The 15,986-nt window shown below is 44.5% G+C and overlaps 1 protein-coding gene across 5 annotated transcripts in view; it reads left to right on the top strand.

Moving 5' to 3' along the window:
* The window catches only part of nckap5l (NCK-associated protein 5-like), a 35,741-nt gene that overhangs the window by 3,053 nt on the left and 16,702 nt on the right, over positions 1–15,986 (top strand). For 3 of the 5 annotated variants that reach the window (XR_011105214.1, XM_068733144.1, XM_068733148.1), the window contains exon 2: positions 13,130–13,215. The gene's annotated coding sequence lies outside the window, so the exon portion shown is untranslated. The other 2 variants (XM_068733146.1, XM_068733145.1) reach the window with 2 other exon arrangements.

Below are 15,986 nucleotides of genomic sequence, written 5' to 3'. Positions count from 1 at the left end.
TGCAGACAAATACGGTACATCATGTAAGACATCCTGGTAGACTTCATGGCACAAAGACACATTAAGACAGTGACCTCATGACTGGAACAAAGTGATGGACTCGTTTCCTGTAAAAAAGGAAATGATAGTGTTTGCTCTGCTTGTCTCTTTGTCAGACCCTTCCACTCACATTACCCAAAATGCAACTCAATTGCCGACAGTTCAGTCTGAGGTTTGGGTGTGCTATGCTAGTAGCTGCTTGGTGCGCCCCTTAGCTCACCTCCTTACTGTCTGTCAATCTGTCCAATTAAATAAAGGCTAATAGACGCTAATGTAGCCTTTTAGCTTGCTGCAAAGATGAGGAGCGTCTCGTATTATTAAACCCCCAACCAGCGGTTCCTCGAGTGACATCACTTGAGGCCATTTATCATAAATAAATAAATGTATTCAGAGCTTTAAGAGCCTACCGGCGGTCAAACAGCCAACGAAATTAATATTCCTGTCTTCTTGGTTGGCTGTGATGTCACAAAATCATCTTGTTTGAACTCGTGTTGAACTCAGATTTAAGGTGAACCTCCCTCCTCCAGCAGGCGAATGTGAAAACAGTCTTCTGGCACCAAAAACCTGATCCTGCACAGTGAAGGTTAAACACCCAAGTGAAGGAAGAATAAGCAAAACACATCTCTGGAGTGGAGGGAGACATTTCAAATCAACCACAAGGACAGACATATGGCAGCGTAAATTCAAAGTTTACTCTGTTGATTGGGGAGACTCTTTTTTTTTTTTGGGATGCTGGGGAGGACTTAAGATTTAATGTGTCACTTTTGGAACAATATGTCATCAAGAACACAAGGACACACTGGCGTCGTGAACGTTTCTGTCCCCGAGGAACGACCTCAGAGCTGCAGATAAATGTGGTTCCGCTCGCCGCGTTACATTTATGGGCCGCGTGCTCCGGGGTTTGAACTTGATTGAAGTTTTTTTTTTCGTTTTTTGTGAGAGGCTCTGTCCCGGCGCAACGTTTTTTTTTTTTTGAGATTGCACATCCAAGCTGCGCCGCATTACATCACGAAGAGCCGAGCCAGTGACTTATTCGGGTGTAATGGGCAGTATAAGTGCTCGCTCGCTCTGTTCGCCTCTTAATTGTTGGCAGATGTTCTGCACGCCTTTTGTGTCCCACATCTTGTTGCAGCCACAGACGGTGTTCAGACTTTATTAGAGAGGGGAAACGTGGCATGGAGTAAGTGTTTAATTTGGCCGTTGGTCCTGTTAACTGGTTTTGGTTATTTAACGGGCGCTGCAGTCCACGAAACATGATACAGTTGAAATGATGAGTCCAGCGCTTGATCGTGATCACACAGGTGATTTAAGCGGGAATCTGTGAACGAGCCCCGATGACAAACGAGACGAGTCACAGAGGAAACGAAATGAGGAAGCAGCACGACAAGCAAATCCTTCCTCTTTTAATTCATGAAGCCACTTTTTACTACAAGCTGTCCCTCAGTGACAAACACAATGCATCATAGTTGATGTACTTTGATAGTTGATTAATCATTGAAGGCATTTTGCGGTAGAGTGATTCTCATCTTCTCACTTTTACAGCATTTTAGAAACAATTCATTTATTATTCAATTGGTTGATCAACAGATACATTGAAGACATCACACATTACTCTGGGAAGTTGTTGTTGGTTATTTGGGGCTAAATGATTGATCAATAATAAAATGAATCATCAGCTGCAGCCCTGAGGCTTTGTGTAGCTATGTGTTAGGGCTGCAGCTGAAGATGAGTCGATTTCACGTTTGTATTAATCGTTGAAAATTTGTCAAATTTCACGTCTTTGAATGTCTTGTGTCCAACTAGTAGTCTTAAGTCTAGTAGTCTTTTTGTTGTTGCGATATATTTGCTTGAAAATCAGTTATGAGAATAGTTCCCTGTTGATGGGTTATTAGTCGTCAGGCAACCTGAGGCTAAAAAGATGTGGCTTTTATGGAGCAAAAGACCTTACAGACTGTCAAGGTCAGTCCGTCTGTGAAATATCGCTTTATTAGGTCGTAGTTCAGCAGTTTTACAGGGAGGAGAGAGCAACGGGACAGTAATGTAGTCGGTTTGAAGTCTGGTCGGGGTGCGCAGACGGGTCAGAGCCTCCTGCAGTCGGCCTATCTCTTCAGTATCACCCCCCCCCCCCCTCTGTATAAACGACCGTGCTTTGAAGATAGGCCAGGCTGGGGCTGAGACCTCCTTATCGGCTATGAGTTTAATCACTCCGCTGTCTGATGCTTGTAGGTGCTGTAGTTACCATGGTTATACAACCAAAGGCACTTCTGGAGCCCGCATTAGCATCGCAAAATATTCATTAATTACGCCGCTGAGTCGGCGCGATGCAGCGGCGCTCACAGCAGGAGAGAAGACTGGCGGAGGACTCAGCTTCAGCATCGTGCCTGTGTACACAATGCAGATGTTCACATCAAAGGGACGTTATCTTCTCCTGCATTGTCTCCTCCGAGCCGAGCCGCCTCTCCACTCGAGTCTTATCGGGATTATTTGTATGCAGAATATATATCGGCAGAAGATGTCGGGAACAACTCGAAAGCGCAGGACTTGTCTTCTCCATCTTTACATTAACTGTAACTGCTTAAAGGAATCCTGATGGTATACGAGAGAGAGAGAGAGGGAGGGAGCAAAGAGCTCACACTCATTCACAGCCCACCCTACGGAGGAATCTGCGGTCATACAAACATTGAAGTTGGCAAAACACTACTTTAGCTGCTGCAGCTGCAACAAACATTCAATTCATCAGTCTGGCCAAAGAAAATATGGCTAGGAATTTAAGCTTCAATCAATTCAAGCAAACCGGGTCCCCGCCACGTCCTGTTTGGACAAAAAAAAAAAAGGATTAAGAAGCCATCATTTGATTCAGTCTTTTATGCCCACACAACCTATTATATTCCACGCTGAGATTTATGACCCGTGATGACTTGGATTAACGCTGCGCAGATGAAGAATAACAGCGACAGTGGGAGGTATTCCCTCTATAGGCAGGCTGCCTTGTATCTCAACAGTGTTCCTTTGTGTACCCATGCAGTTTGTTTTCATTTGTCTTAAAATAAATTTGTTATGGAGGAGCTTTATGCAGCCCCTCCCCCCCCCCACCCCACACACACCCCTTCAATCCCTAAACCCTCTCCCACAAGGTGCTTCAGTGAACTGCCGCTGCTTCAGTGTTTTTAAATCCTCACGAGCTTCCTGTTTCACAACTCCAACCTATATGCCTTGAAAAAACATCGGCAATCTTCCCATGTAGGTCGTGTTTGCCGGTGTGATGGAGAGCAGATTGTTTGGAGGCTTAAATAAGGATCTCCATATATAACCCGCCGTGTTATCTTAGATTCTGTACCATAAATAGGTCTTCCTCTTGGCCAGACCTTGGGAAAAGGATGTGGATGATGAGTGTGCCGACTCCTGGTTGACTTTGAGCCGCTGCGGCTGGTGGCCAGATGTGGAGACGCTGCCCGTCGTCCAGCTGCTCGCGCTCCTCCTAGACCTCCTTTTATCTGGCCTGTCATGAAGTTCAACTTGCTGTTTAGCTCACCTGGCTTCAGCTATTTGTGATTTTTGGATAATTGGGTTTATTAATCCTGCTACTCAGTGGTGGAACCCAACTATTTTCACTAAATCAAGTACAGTTTTGAGGTACTTTACTTGTACTTTTGTGCTACCTCATTCAACACAATATTATTCTGCTTTTTATTTCACAAAAACAAATGTCTGTTTTAAAGCTGGTGCTGTATGTGAGAGTTAAGTAACTTACAGCAGACACACAAACAAATGCTTAAAGGGTACTAGAGACAGTAGTAAAGAGTCAGAGACGGACGCAATCCTCATGCTTGGATCTGGAGTAGCATTTAGCCGACTGGCAACTTTGGTAAAGTACGTTCATAGAACTCCAGAGCATTTCAAACACTTCTGTATTACACAGTACGGAAATGTGAGCAAATGTGCATTATGAGTGTTTCAGTAAGCTCCACGATGGCTTTATTTAAACTCTGAAAGAACCCAAACATTCATCCATCGTCATCTCGCTGATCGGACATCTGTGTGATGTTGTTGACTGTGTGTTAGCTTGTTAGCTTGTTGGATGTGTTTCCATTCACATCCCTACGACACTCCGTCCTCGTCTTATACACACCTCTCTCTCTCTCTCTCTATCTCTCTCTTGCTCTCGCTCTCACTCTGTCTCTCTCTCTCGCTCTCTCTGTCTCTCTCGCTCTCTCTGTCTCTCGCTCTCTCTCTGTCTCTCTCTCTCTGTCTCTCTCTCGCTCTCGCTCTGTCTCTCTCTCTCTCGCTCTCTCTGTCTCTCTCGCTCTCTCTGTCTCTCTCGCTCTCTCTGTCTCTCGCTCTCTCTCTGTCTCTCTCTCTCTCTCTCTCTCTCTCTCTTTTTCTGTCTGTCTCTCTGTCTGTCTCTTTCTGTCTGTCTCTCTCTCTCTCTTTCTGTCTGTCTCTCTGTCTCTTTCTCGCTCTCTCTCTCTCTTTTTCTGTCTATCTCTCTTTCTGTCTGTCTCTCTCTCTCTCTTTTTCTGTCTGTCTTTCTGTCTCTCTGTCTGTCTCTCTTTCTGTCTGTCTCTCTCTCTCTGTCTCTCCCCCCCCCCCCCGTTGCTGTTGTAGCTGACCGGGTCTTCCATCTCCAGCGTTCAATTTGCCCTCGTCATGGTGTGACTGACTTCGCATGCCAATCATCACATGTCGCTCGCGCACGACCACCGTACCGTGACCGGTTACTACGAACACAGGAGCCGTTACAGCCCTCCAGTGAGCCGAGCGCTTCAGTAGTCGGGCTGATTTGACATGTTTTGATCCTTGCAGAATAGGTTACCATGTCAATCTACTACATAGCAGCGAGTCAGCGTCATTACTATAGCAGCTCTATAGAACTGGACGAGATGACCTGGATTAACATGTCTGGCCTCCTCGCCGGCGTGTCTTGTTCAACCTCCACATATTTTCCAGGCATGTCAGAGTTCAGCAGTTTGGTGCGAATATGACTCACCGAGGAATCAGGTATTAAAGACGTTTGCTGACTCTCATGGAAATGTAGTGTGCAGCTGGACAAAATGTCAGTCTGGTTACACAGCTCGTAGTCTGGTTGGCAGGGGGGGGGGAGAAACGATACCTCTCTGTGGAGTATTTACGGTGGTATGAAACCTGCTTTTTAATAGAGGCCAGGACAAATGGTTTTCATTACTGGGCTTTTATGATTGCAGAAATGAACTGGAGAGCATACTTTAAATCTTTGTTTTACATGTTAGGGGTTCTGAAGATCTCTGGAGTGAAAGTTGAGAATAAGGCTGCGACTAATGACTGTTTTCACAATTGATTAATCTGAATAATTGTCTTAATTAATTGGTAAAAGGTGCAAGATACTAACGGTACAAGCTACCTGACCGAGCTAACCCCTTCAGGTGTTCACCTGGTATATTTTGTATTTGCACCTTTTTATTGATGGTTTATATTTGCACTCTTTGTTCTGCACCTGCTGCACAAGAATTTTGGGATCTCGGGGTAAATACGTTCTGTCCCGTCTTACAGGCCTACTTAAACTGCTTGTTTTGTCTAAGAAACAGTCTAAAACCTGAAGATATCCACCTTGATATCAGAGAAGGCAAAGACATCCTGTATATATTCATTCAGCGATTGTTTTCTGATGTTTTTATTTAAGAAATGACTTGAAAATCAAAATAGCTGCCGATTTATTTTCGTCTTGATCGATTAACCGTTTAAGCTCTACATGTGAAGGTAATTTCTCCTGGCGTGGCACAAGCAGCTAACGTAGTCCACAAAGCCACCGATGGCTCGCCGGCTTCAACTCCTGACTCCCTAATGAGGCCCGACTGAGCCGAGGCTTCACGCAAATTAGCACAAGAGGCCTCCACCGACACCGCCGGGGTGTTTACGGCCCCGGCTTTAAACCTCGCGCATCTCCTCGCCGAGGCCCAGAGTGTCACATTTCTTGTCGGTGGATTAGCTCTCCATCGTCTCGCGGAGACGCGGCCATCGGTGCCCATTAAACTGTCGGCCCCTCAATGGAGGTTTGTTGCCCCTCCAGTCTGATTTACAACTCTAATTCAGAACTTCCAAGATATTTCGCTCGCTTCAGCCGCCATGACCACAAACGACCGTTGACCATCTGCTACCAGATCGTTGGTTTCTGTATTTTTACATGGCCTGTCTGCTGGTTAATCTTCTCAGTTGTTTGTTTAGTCGAGTAATAGTCAAGACAAATGTTCCAGAGGCAAAAGGTAACGTCTCGAATCAACGAATCTTTCCAGCTCCGGTCTTTTTTGATTTGATATTGTTCTTTGTTTTCGGAGGTTAAGGCTCTTCCTCCTCGTCATCTTACATAATCATGACAGGAGGAACTGCATGTTTTGTTTTTGTTTTTTTTAAAAAGATGCGCGACGTCCTGCTTTACACGTTGTTTGCATTGAATTTCAAATCAGTCACATGTGTTGTTCCAGTCCAGTTCTTTCCACTTAGTTTCCAGGCAAGTTTCCCTCCATTAAGACACTCGGGGGGGGTTTTATTGCCCCTTGACTCTCTTTATGTCCACATTACCGTTGAGTTCTCTGAGTTGGGGAAGATCCTCACTTGAGGGGAAAGTGGATGTCGGAGGGAGGTGACAATAAGGCTTTTATGTTGAGAGTTATCCTCATTTCCCTTGAGTTAGCTCCAGGGGACCATGTGACCGGCTCTCATTCAGGTCATGTCGGCCTGTTCAGCCTTTGACCCTCTTAGAAGGGAAGCCGGTCCCTCAATGTCCCATTCATGCCATACAGATGTCTGTGTGCGTTAACGTCTGACACAGCTGAGGTATGACGATCCCCTGACTGTCCTTCGTTCATTGGTTAACTGTTTCTGTGCTCTGCTGGTGACAACAAGACCAATTCCTCCATTTGGCGAGCGAAAGGATAAATTCACTTTTTCTAAACCCCGTCTTAAAACAATACCTGGATGCCGAAATGAACATTGACTTTGTTTCGTTTTTCTTAAAAACAAACAAAGAATACCTGAGATGCCTCTTGACATTTTATTCATTTTATCCCTAAATGTTACATGTTGTGTAACAGAGCTGGAGAGACGGATTACAGCGACTGTGCGTTGTTCCATTCACATCATGTGTGTACAACGTCAGCGCATTGTCCTCTTCTTCTACACAACTCTGCCTCTGTTGCTGTTGATATCTGATGGGAAAGCAGCAGGCGGGTCTCGCAGCGTTTTTCATTTGCTCTCGCATTCTTCTTCTCACAAATGCCAAACTAGAGTTTTGCTCGAAGTTGCTGAGAACACAATGTTGTTGTTTTTTTGTGAACAAACTCCTTCCTTTAACTAAGTAATAAAGAGTACAATATCTATCTCTGAAAAGTGTGTCAGTTACTTAGTTTGTTCTTCATCTCTCATGTTCTTCACATTGTGAGATCTTTTAGTAGCGAGAAGAAAGATCACATCAAGTGAAACGACGCCTCATTGTACATTTGGGCGCCTGACTGTTTTAAAACCGGTTTTAATTGACGCAGTGACGCTCCCATGCAGGTTGTCTCTGTCTGTCAGCCACTAGGTGGACAGAGATTAGAGGCCTGGCGATGAGGACAGACTGGGCAGGGCGGCCATATGTGTTCAGTAATAAGAGGATAAATCCTCACTGGACACGAGCTCGTTTGATCTGGGTGATTTTTGATGTGAAGCTCAGCGTCTGTCTTGTTTTTTTTTTTACCTTTGATGTGGTTCAGTCTTTATGACCTGTGCTGTGTTTTGCCTTTGGGGTTTCCCCTGATTGTCCATATTGCATTTATCACTGTCTTTTTGTTTGAAAGCAGAGCTCGCCGTCTCTCATTTCAGCTGTGGTGGAAGAAGTATTCAGATCCACACTGTGGAGATACTCCTCTACCCTGCATTCAAGTAAAAGTACAGAAGTATTACCAGCTAAATGTACTTTAAGTATGACAAGTAGAAGTAGTCATTGTGTCAGTGCTAATTTGAACTCCTGTCATATACCGTTGGGTAGTTTAATCTACAGAAATGCAACGTCTTCCATGATGTCATAATGTGTTTGAACCAGGTAGCTCTAAAAAGTCCACTTCTCGTGATCTCAGATGTTCATCTTTGTGACGATGCGTTCTCATGCTGATCCAAGAGGGTTTTAAAAAAGTGTGTTTAGCTTAAGAAGTATGAGGATTTCTCAGCTCATATAGGGAACACTTAATCCTTCAGTTTATCCAAAAACATTCAAAACCAACACATCTGGAGACACCTGGTTTTCACTGGGCATGAAACAAACAGTGTAATCTGTAAAGTAACTAAAGCTGTCAATATATGGCTGAGATGTAGTTGAATATACTGTAAGTATGACGTTGCATAACATGGAAATACTCAACTAAACTACAAGTACCTCTGTGCTTAAGTACTTGTGTAAATGTTCTTTACTTAAGTCCACCACTGCCTTTCTGACACAGAAATTTAAATTCTGTTGTGAATCTGGGACAAGCTGAACACTCGCCAAACTGGCTAGACTGTTTTGGTCAAATCTGAATGACAATAGCTTGAAACAACTGACATTCATGTGAGCACCCTGGGGCGCTTGATTTTGCCTGTAGGAAGTCTGTTGTGGGGGCAAAATCGATGTGGGTCAGGTCTCTTGTCGACTCAATTAGGGTCAAATTGGAAAAAAGCTCAACTTTGACTTGAATGCATATAGATCTGCTTTTTTAAATAAATAGATTCCAGAGGCGGCAGTTGGGATGTTTTTTTCTTCCATTATTACTTCAGCGTGTCATCCTCCCACGTTCAATACCCAAAACCTGTGTTTTCCTCCTCCTGTTGTTGTTGTTGTTGCCTTGGCGCCCAGTCATTTTGTCATCGGACTTGGTTTAGTGTGTCTGGTATGTCTGAGCATGATGCGGCTTCATTAACTAGGAGAGCAGATGAGTCACACTGGGGGGGGGAACCTGCAGAGATGAACCAGACTGAGACACTCGTTCAGAAAGCCTCCGTGCTGCTGACCAGTTGAGACACGACACGGTGTAGTTGAAGCATGCTGCTGCTGCTGCTGCTGCTGTCATTCACAAAAATCATCACTGTGTGTGAGAAAGTAACCGTGTTACAGTTGAAACTAATCGTTGGTTGATTGACAAAATGTCAAATATCTCTGGTTCCTGCTTCGTCAGATGAGAAGATCGAATTATTTTTAGTAAATTGAACAAAACAAGCTCTTAAAAGAGGTTTTATTCACTTTTTTTGATGTTTGGAATTATTGTATGAAAAATGTCAAACAATAAACCAACTATCAAAATAGTATAGTAGTAAAAAAAAGTATTTTGCCAATTCATTTTTTTGTCGATTGACAAATCAATTAATCGAACAAATTGTTGCAGCTTTGATAGATAATGGAAAATACATGGTGTAAATCATTTTGTTTCTATTTCTGCTATTCACTTACGTCACTAAAACCCTACCGATACTGGATGCTTGAGCCCGATACCGATATGTCTGTAGACATAAATGCACAATGTAAACAAACAATAGTGATAAGTCATTTAGTCGGGATCTTGATCCTTTGTATTTGTCTTTTCTTTTCTTTTTTTTTTTGGTGACATTTTACTGTTTAAAAATCAACTTGTCAGCGCCCTCTGGTGGACAAACCATGTCACAGTGCCACTGTTTTTAAATGACTTTAAATATCTCCTGATCTGCAGTAAGGTAACACGGGCCGATACGTTGGCGTCGCTCTACGTGTCGCGTATAACAGTCCAACGTCAGCGCAGCCTCACGGGGACTCAGTCCAGCACTTATTACCACTGTGATTGAGGAAGACAATCCTCTTAGCGCAGAGCCCGTTTTCTTTCTAGGGCACTGAATGCTTCTCTGCAGAAGTGCTGTCAGTTCAGCCCGGCTGTCGGATATCCTCTCTCTGTTAACTTCCTTTGTCCGTTACATGGTAGGGTCTCTTTTGAAACACAACCCCCCTCTCCACCTCTTTATGGGCCTGAGCCGGCAGCTGCAGGGTTAATGTTTAGAAGCAGCAGCGGCAGCAGCAGCAGAGAGGCAGGAGTTGGAGGAGGAGGAGGAGGAGGAGGAGGAGGAGGAGGAGGAGGGGAGAAGGCGAGTGGCAGAGAGGTGGGGGCTGGTCCACAGCTGTTGTAGTAGGCAGGGTCTATTGGGGTAGGAAGCCTGCCTCACTCGCCCTGGAACAATGGGAGACATGGCAGCCTCTGCAGACAGCACAGACACACACACACACACACACACACACAATGCACATGCCCAAGGACAGGCCTTCTCTAGCTGAAGCGTAGAGGAAACCGGCTTCCTCGCCTCACTCGCAGGGTGACGGCACTTTTAAACAGGGAGGAAAATAATCTCCGCGGCAGCAGCAGCAGCAGCAGCAACAGCCGGAAAACAGAAATGTAAGGTTGTGTCCTTTCTGTTGCTCTTTCTTTTCTTTTTTTCTTTTTTTTTCACCTCTTCTTCTGGTGCCTTTTCATTCTGCTGTGAGGAGATCTCTGGATGCGCCGACTGGATGACTGAAAAAAGGCAGCAAGAGGAAGGTGAGCGGACACAATATGTGTGCTCGATGGAGGGGCGGATTTGTGTAAAAGTGTGAATACTGGTTGAATATTTACAGCTGACATGGTGTTTTCTGGGCTTCCAGTTGCGTCTTCCTGTTGTGACGGGTCTGCTGTGTCTAAATATGGCCGATTTTTGTACTTGTTTGAGTATTAAGTGAAGTGACAGAGAGGGAACACGTGTTTTGTGTGGTTTTATGGTGTTGACTTAACATGAATGGACTTGATGATGACTCTTAGGGCAGGTCTGTGTCTCTCTCTGTGTGTGTGTGTGTGTATGTGTGTGTGTGTGTGTGTGTGTGTGTGTGTGTGTGTGTGTGTGTGTGTGTGTGTGTGTGTGTGTGTGTCTGTGTCTGTGTGTGTATGTTTAGTTTAGCATTGGTATCCCTGGGCTAGCTTACATTTCAGGAGCTCTTTCACTACACGGCGTTATTCTAGCCGAGGAAACGCAGAATAATGTCGGACTGTCAGACGTTTTTTGGTCGCGGCAAACAATGTGTCATAAATCTGCCAAGTGTGTACGGCGATGGTGTTCAGCGCAGCCTAAATGCCAGTTTGTGTTTGACTGAACAGAAACACAGTTTGTGTTGTGTCGGAGACCGGAGGAGCCCGTGATGCCTTTCCTCCTCGGGTGTGCAGGTCGCCTGGCACAGATTTTTAAGAAGCATCCCTGCGATCAGTTGGATTTGCTTCTCAGTCGTACATGGCGCACGTCCAACCTTTTCAGGCCTTTTTGGGAAGGGAGCTCCTTTCCCCTCCTCCATCGCCCCCCCCCCCCCCCCTCCCCCACCTCATCTCTCCACCGCCTCCACTCCTCATCCCAAATATTGCTTGTGTACGATTCGTCTCGGTTCTTGAAGCCAAACATCAGACAGGAAGCGGCACCGAGGGAGCTCCCCCAGCCTGATTCTGTGTCGCCCACATCCCCCCCCCCCCTCTTTGATATTTATCAGTGTTAATGATGCAGACAATCGCGTGGTGATGGTGTGTGTCTGCATAAAGAAGAAAGAAGGAAAAAAAAAAAGACTTTGGCCTACATTTTCAGTCTTCCCTGATCTTGTTTAATTCCACCATGTGAGGATTTAGGTTTTTGTCACATTGTTTACATCTCCCGCCTACACACTTTGTCTACACAGCAAGAACTTCAATCTGCGCCTTTCCCAGATTGGCAGATGGAAAGGGTGGTGTTTGACATATCCTGAGACGGCCCTGCCTTTGCCAAATCCCCAAGAGTGCGACTGACATGATTTAAGAAGCTTTTGTGCATTTCTTCTTCTCACTGCTTCGGCTGAGTCGCCCTTTGAAACTGTTTTTTTTTTTTTTTTTTCTTCTCCCCCCCCCCCCCCCCCCCCCCTCTGCCCTCATTCCATGAATCTCAGCTACTCATCGTCTTCTGCAGCATCATTCACTCAATATTTCATCATTTTCTCAGCGTCCAGCTGTCAGAAATCAAAGTCCGTCCTTCTGCAAATACATGCTGGTGATGTGAAATCGCCGAGGTCTCTCGCGCTTTTTAATTTTTGGAGCCCCAGTGATCTGCCGTCTTTGTGATCGCGCTCTCGCCGCACAGATCACGGATCGCGGTCGGCTTCTTTTCTCAGGACCGGGTTGTACTGAGGAGGACACTGCCGGACCAGGTGATCTGCTCTTACTCTATTAAAACCCAGATTGAGAGGGCAGATGCTCAACACCTCTAATCCCATTTCAGTTTGACAGGCTCTAAAAGGATCAGGCCGCGTTACCCTTTTGGAAATGAAGAGTTTACGCTGCGGCTCGGCGTCTAAACATACCTGAGGTGATCAGACAAAAAAAAAAAAAACGCTGGCTGCAGAGACGCCGCCGCCGCCGCAGACGGGGAGTGTCCCATTTAGGTCCTAAAGGAAACCTTTGTAGCAAAGTGAACATAATTAACAAGGGACTCTGTTAATGGGGAATCCCACATTACACCGAGAACTTTAAAAAGAAATCATTGTGTGGCACTTGATGCGTACAGTCCTGTGTTGGCAGAGAGACATAAAAGGGGGAGTTCTTAAAAACGCGGCGTCTGCTTAATTATTCATCCGTCTTTCTTTCATTACACTTTACAATGACTCAGAGATGAAAGGGAAGACGAGAGGAGGAGAGCGAGATAGAGGAGTGGGGGGTTTGTGGTCTTGGCATCGCTGGCGTCTGCCGAGCGCTGGTATCTCCCGAGAGCAATGGAGCGTCTTCCTCTCCTCCCCGGTTTCCTGTTAACTAAGAGATCGAAGGAAAGCTGCAGCCTTTGCCCGCCACACAACAGAGGTGACATTGGTCCCCACCCCCACCACCCTCCCACCCGATGACCCTAAAACACCCACCATCAAACTTAACTTCTCAAGATCTCATGACAAGCGGCTGTGGTTTCTATCTTATGATGTCAAGACACAAATAGGATTGGCAGAGATGTCAGGAAGTGGGGTTTTTTTCCACCAGAAAGCCTGATGGAGAAAAGATAAGATGGAGGTTTGATTTATTGAAACTTTAAATGTGTCGTTGTGTTTTCTCTCCCTCAGCTCCTTGGTTTTGTTGTTGGGAGACAGAGGTGCCTGACAGGAGACTGACTCCTCTTCAAGGATCCTAACAAGAGCTGAAACTGCAGGTGAGTGTCTTCACTATGTAGTCAAATCTAGGGTTACAACTGATAGCAGATGAGCTGTTTGGTCCAAAGAATGCTGTCAGAGAATTTCCCAGAGGAAGGTGATAGTTGTTTTAGGGCTGCAGCTAGCAAATGTTTTCATTCTCCGTTAATTTTCCGTTTGTTTCTTGATCGATCAGATCTCCTTTTGACAGAGGTGAAAAATGCCCTCAACATCTGGGTGTTTTGTCCACAAAAAAAAAAAAATCAGAAAACCCCCCAAATCCTCACATCTGAGAAGCTGGAACCATAGAATGTTTAGAATTGACTGAATCAATTAATTGATTATTAAAATGATTTTCTGTCCATCCAGTAATCGATAAACCGCCATAGTTTCAGCTCTTTGTTGCTTGTTTTGACGGAATTAAAGTTCAAAACCCCCAAAATACTCAGCAAAGCAGCAAATTGACGCAAAAAAAATTAAATCAATTATCAAAATAATTTTCGCTTAATTCACAATCAAACTCTTGATTTGCTGGTTTTGTCCAACCAACCGCCCCAAACCAAAATATATTAATATTTTATACGTCAAAGAAGAACAGCAAATTGTCACATTTTAGAAGGTGGACTCGGACAACGTTTGACGGAATGTTTGATTGTCAAAATAATCGCAGATTAATTTTTTGAATTCATCTTTGAATGTCAGAGATTAGTGAAATCACCCATCAAAGTTTCCCAGAGCCCAATGTGACGTCTTTAAATGTCCAAAACCCAAAGATATTCAGTTTCCAACGATATAAAGCAGTAATATGGTCAAATTTCAGAAGCTACAACTTTTTAAGCTTTTTTGGTTTTTCTTTCAATCACCAAATCGAATAAAGGATTAACTGTTAGCAGCGAAATGTCTCAACTGAGAAGCTGGAGGACTTTGGGATCTTCACCACAAATTGATCGGTTATCAAAGTAGCTGTCTGTTAATTTCCTGGCGATCAACTTTTGATCAATCTACCAATCATCCGGGCATCTTACTTGTTCGTTATTGACAGAATGCGTAACAGTTTGTAGTTAAAAGTTGAAGATGAATTCATGGTTGACTTCCTTTCCTCGGTGTCTCTGCTCGTTTGTCGTCGGACTCGTCGGTATCACTGAAAATAGAAGATAATAAAAACACTTTCTGTCTCGGTGATAAAACGCCCACGAAAAGTCACGCCGACTTCTGCAGAAGTTGCTGCTGGGTAATTTGTTTAAAGGACACCGTGGATATTTATTTACAGTAAATGGCGCGTTAGTTTTTCCTCTGGTGTCAAGTTGCACTTTATTTGTGTGCGGGTGAATGCTCACCGGCTCACATTCTTGGTGTTCAGGTATCCATCGGAGAACAAAAGCAGGACATGCTCACTTGGCTCGGAGGCGAACACATGAGCCTCTCTGCGCCGTTCAGTGATTGGACCTTTTTAAGCTGCGAGCGCTGAGCCTCGTCGCTCTTTGTTTACACTTGGCAATGTTGCGTTTAGTTGCTGTGTCTTTTTTTGAGAGGGCTGGATTTTACAGAACAAAACAAGAAGCTGTGTGCTGACATTGACCTTCAGTCTTATCTGTTCTTTTATTTGTTTTCCAACTATTGCAGCATTGTTTCTTATTCGCCGCAATCATTGTTATAGTCGCAGTTAAAAAGAAATGGGCAATATGCATTACACTTAGGTGAAGGTGTCTCATCAGGGCTGTGATCATTAGTTTCATTATCTACTATAGTGATGATTATCTTCTCAATTAATTGATGTAACGTTTGGTCTATAAAACAGAAAACACTGAAAAATTCTCCCACATTCCACAAGATGACGTCTCAAACGGTCCCAAACTCAAATGCTATATTATTCAGTGTACATACATCACAAAGGAAAGCCATTTAAATGTCACATATGAGAAGATGGAACCAGTAAATGTTCGGCATGTTTTCTGAAAAAATGACTACAATGATTAATTGATTATGAAATATATACAGATTAATTTTCTCTCAATCGACTGATCAGTTAATCAACTAGCGGACTAATCGTTGAAGCCTTACTCGTGAGGCTATTTTAAATGTTGCTATACAGATTTGGTAGAAATCGATGTAGCGGAGGCCGAGATATCCTGAGACTCGGCCTCTAAATGTCAGGAAAACGACGGAACCTACATTTCCCACAATGCAACTGCAACGTTTATTCTGAACTCCAGGCCTCCAGTTTGTAACACAGTCTTAAGGCTCGAGCCCCAAACTGAGGCAACCCCCTGATGACATCACCATGACATCATCACGACATCATCAGGGTTGTTCAAAGTTCCCTTCAGAGCCACAGAAGACAAAATGGAACAAGTAGTTTCACAGCCGGAGGGAACAGCTGTTGTTTTGCAAAAAAAAAAAAAAAATTGTAATATGAATCTATTGATGTAATAGTATAACAGTCACAGGAGTCATTTTCCTGATTGAACTTCCACGCTTTTACTGAACGTAGGAGGCTTGTCACAGAGTACTTTCACAGTGTAGTATTAGTACTATAACTGGAGTAAAGGCCCTGAATACCTGCTCCACCAGTGTACAGAGCAGCATCGTTACCTCTCTTTGCATTCCCCTCGTGGCTTCTCTCTGACAGCACCAGCGGCTGTAAGTCTGCCAGCAGAGCTCTGTGGAAGGAGCTCCCTGACACTGCAGCCCCGCTGGGACACACTGACCCTCTCCTCTGCCCCGTCAATGAGCCTCTGTGTGTGTGTGTGTGTGTGTGTGTGTGTGTGTGTGTGTGTGTGTGTGTGTGTGT

Source organism: Cebidichthys violaceus, unplaced genomic scaffold (assembly GCF_023349555.1).
Source record: "Cebidichthys violaceus isolate CVI_PGR_0920_01 unplaced genomic scaffold, fCebVio1.0.p SCAF_6, whole genome shotgun sequence".
Taxonomy (NCBI): Eukaryota; Metazoa; Chordata; class Actinopteri; order Perciformes; family Stichaeidae; genus Cebidichthys; species Cebidichthys violaceus.
This window is presented reverse-complemented; position numbering and strand designations above follow the sequence as displayed.